This window comes from Belonocnema kinseyi, chromosome 7 (assembly GCF_010883055.1).
Source record: "Belonocnema kinseyi isolate 2016_QV_RU_SX_M_011 chromosome 7, B_treatae_v1, whole genome shotgun sequence".
NCBI classification, from domain to species: domain Eukaryota; kingdom Metazoa; phylum Arthropoda; class Insecta; order Hymenoptera; family Cynipidae; genus Belonocnema; species Belonocnema kinseyi.
Window position 1 is genome coordinate 68,752,892 of NC_046663.1, and position 3,779 is coordinate 68,756,670.

The following is a 3,779-nucleotide window of genomic DNA, read 5'->3' on the forward strand; positions in this document are numbered from 1 at the left end:
GATACTAGGCAACAGGGTAATATAGTACACGAGAGAGTCTCTGCGCAGTGAAAACTGAAAACACTTTCTCTCATGTGGATGCTTCCATTTAGCCATTTAGCGCATACTCGTTTATGTGAGAGTATAGCAATGTTTTCCATCATGTATCTCAAAAGAGAGACACAAGAATCTTTGCATAATAACGGAGTCTTAATAACTACCCAGGAAGGCTCACTGAACTTATTGCCGCATTCATTCTTCCGCAGACGGATGATGAAAGTTATTTAACCACGATAACATTGTTAACTTTTTATCTACTCTCGACAGTTGTTTAAAAAAAATTGAGTTGCGTGTTAAATGTGAGAAAAATTCAAAAAGATGAGCCTGGAAGATTCTTTTTAAACCAACGTTTTCGTGGAAATCGAACTAAGTTTCCGGCTGCAAAATTCCAGCCTGAAATCGACCCAGGATGGACGTGGAAAAAAGCTCGAATATTGGGCTAAAAATGAAACAAACGATATAATAATTGTGACCTATTTCATTTTTATTAAGCCTTTACAATCAGGAAGTACAACATCGGTCACGAGATTTGAGACCACCTATTTATCGATGACTTAGCTAAATTTATTTAAATGTTAATCATATATGTGAGATATTTTTTCTCTTAAGCAGGTAAAAGCTGTAGAAATTCTTTATAAACTGAGTCCTGGGATTAAGTCCTTTTAAAAATTTGTTTAGAAAGTATTTCAAAAATAGCGCCAATTTAAATGTTTTCTTAAAGTTTAAATAACATCAGAAATAATAAGGTTGATAACTAAAAATGTATCCACTTTAAGTCTCAGTCATCTTCTTTCAACGTTTTCTTGAAATTTAAATAACATAGGAAATAATAAGGTTGATTGCCAAAAGAATTGACCACTTTAAGTCCCAGACATCGTTAACTTTTCCATTGAAAAGTACATTTTTTCTAATATTATTTGCTTAAAATGTTACTTTCATAGATAAAAGTTGCTCTCAGTGAGAACCTGCGGTGGTTGTTTAACGTACGTGGTAATTACACAATAAAAAAAAATAATTAAATTAAATTGAAAAAAAAACTTTTAAACATATAATACTTTTGTTCATAAAAATGGATAAAGCCATTTTCGAGAGAAAAAAAACACAACCTTATATAACCCGCACAAAAATGCAATTACAAGGTTATAATTATTGAAAAATTTACCTGAGATTGATGTGATCCCACAACAGCAATTTTGACTTAATGGCATATTTTTATGATTATCTTGCTAAACCCTCTTTACAATATTATCGAGGAATCAACTTTTTGCGATGGTGTCTCTCTGTCCGTGCGTCCGTCCTTCCGTAAACACGATAACTCTCGAAGAAATTAACAGATCAAATCCATATTTTGCATGCTTCTTTTAAGTCCTAAAAGGAAGGACGAGCTCGTTAACCAGCCATTTTTGATAAAAATTCAAAAGTGAGCATATTTTGAAAGTTTTTAAGACCACCTTTTTTCTGAATTTGGAAATTCTTTGTGCGGATGTTTATAGCAATAAAAAGGACAAACAATTTACCCTAATGAATTTTTTGATAAAAAGAAAATTCTCAGAGTTATAGCATTTTCAAAAATTTTTTAATCAACCTAAAATCCAAATTTTAATTTAAAAAACGCACAATATGGAAAAAGTCGAAAAAAGAAAAAGATTGCTTTTTGAAAGCCCTACAAGATTTTCATAACAAATTTTTGGATTTACCTCGAAAATTCAATTTCTGATTGCATAAAAAATAATGAAAAATAAAAAATTCCATTTTGTGGTCAAACTATGTTGGACACGAAAAAAGATAAATTAACAAAAATTATTATCCTAAAAAAGATCTACAATTTCGTTAAGAATCACTTCTTGATAGGAAGGGTACTTTTTGTTCAACAAACCCTGTTTACAAGTGTCTGTCGAAAATCGAGCGCGTAGCGCGAGTGTGACAATCAGAATGTGTACCTCAAAGCCTACAGAGCTTTGAGAAACTTAATCTTTGACTATACTAAATTAAGTAGAGAATTCAGATTATGGAGACGCATGAAAATACTGCCATCTAAAAGAGATCTTTTTGATAAAATTGAATTCAAGTATTCCAAATGCAAAGATTAAATATTATATTATAATAATAAGTTAAAGTCAGCGCCGGATTAACATTTTTCGGGGCCTGGAGCTAAACCTCGAAGGGGCCTTCTTAAGGGCAGAGAAAATCCCAATTTTTCTGTAACGTACGTAATTTTCTGGGGACAGGGGCCCCTCGGCCCCCTGGGGCCTGGGCACTAGTCCCACCGTGCCCCACGAGAAAAATAAGATTATCTAAAAATGAGTTCTACCCGTAGCTGCAGTTTAAAGTACTGTAGTTTTAAGTTCTTTAGTTTCTTCAGTTTTAAATGAAGCAATTTGAAGTGCTGCACTTTAAATTGCTGTTTTAAATGCTGCAATTTAAGGTGCAGCAGTTTAAAGTTAAGTATATCGAAGTGTTTCAGTTTGAAGTGTTCTAGTACTGTAGTGTAAGGTGCAACAGTTTCAAGTGCTGGAATTCGAAAAGATGTAGTTTAGAGTGCTGTAGTTTTAAATGAAGCAGTTTAAATTTCACCAGTTTAAAGTGAAACAGTTCTAAGTGCTGCAGTTTGAAGTGCTGTAGTTTTTAGTGAGCAGTTTCAAGTGGTAGAATTTGAGGTAATGTAGTTTAAAGTGTTGTAGTTTGAAATGAAGCAGCTTAAAGCTCTGCAATTTTAATTGCAGTTTTAAATTCGGCAATTTAAATCACAGCAGTTTTAATTAAAGCATTTCGAAGTGCTGCAGTTTGAAGTAATATATTTTCTAGTGCTGCAGTGTAAACTGCAGTAGTTTCAAGTGCTGGAATTTGAAGTGATGTAATTTGAAGTGAAGCAGTTCCTAGTGCTGCAGCTTGAAGGGATGTATTTTCTAGTGCTGTAGTGGAAAGTGAAGCCGTTTCAATTGCTGGAAGTTAAAGTGATGTAGTTTATTATGCTGCAGTTTGAAAGGAAGCAGTTTAAAGTGCTGCACTTTAAATGACAGTTTCAAATGCTAAAACTTATAGTGTAGCAGTTTAAAGTAAAGGAGTTCCAAATGTTTCAGTTTAAAGTTCTGTAGTTGCTAGTGCTGTAGTGTAAAGTCAAGCAGTTGTATAGATAACGGCATTTTAAGTGGTTTAGTTTATTGTGCAGTCGCGTTAAGTTCAGTCGTTTAAAGTTCTGTAGTTTGAAATTCTACAAGTTAAAATGCTGCAGTTGCAAGCCTTTTTCCGAGACATTGTGAAAGACTCGGAAAAATTAACAAAGGAGTGACGCAAGTTCCATGTGAAAAAATTTTGCACTTTTTACAAAAATTTTTTTTTCTTGAAAAATAACGATCTCTAAGAAGAAATTTGTGCTATATAAAACGTTTATATTTGGAAGATCTATAACTTTTCGTTCAAGCTTTTTGTGAATTTGTATTCTTTACTGAAATAAGTGGCAAAAAAATTAAATTTTTATAATTTTTTGTGTTTTTATTTAGAAATTATAAGTTTTTATTTTTGTTTCCTAATTTTTCAAAAATGTAAAGATTACGAAGAAAGTTTTTAATTTTTTCAAATACAGATTTCTTGCTGGACTTGATAAGTCAATAAAAAATTGGATTCTTTTCACATTTCCTTTAAGGGCATGTGATACAGCTAAATACCTATATTACCGACCACAGTTTTTCAGTTCACTGAATGTTTTTTTGAACCTGAGAACTTTTTTTGTAAATAAAATA

General features: G+C 32.2%; 1 protein-coding gene across 1 annotated transcript in view; it reads right to left on the reverse strand.

Moving 5' to 3' along the window:
* Positions 1–3,779, reverse strand: part of LOC117177386 (probable cytochrome P450 305a1) — a 32,693-nt gene that overhangs the window by 998 nt on the left and 27,916 nt on the right. The gene's annotated exons all lie outside the window — the stretch shown is intronic.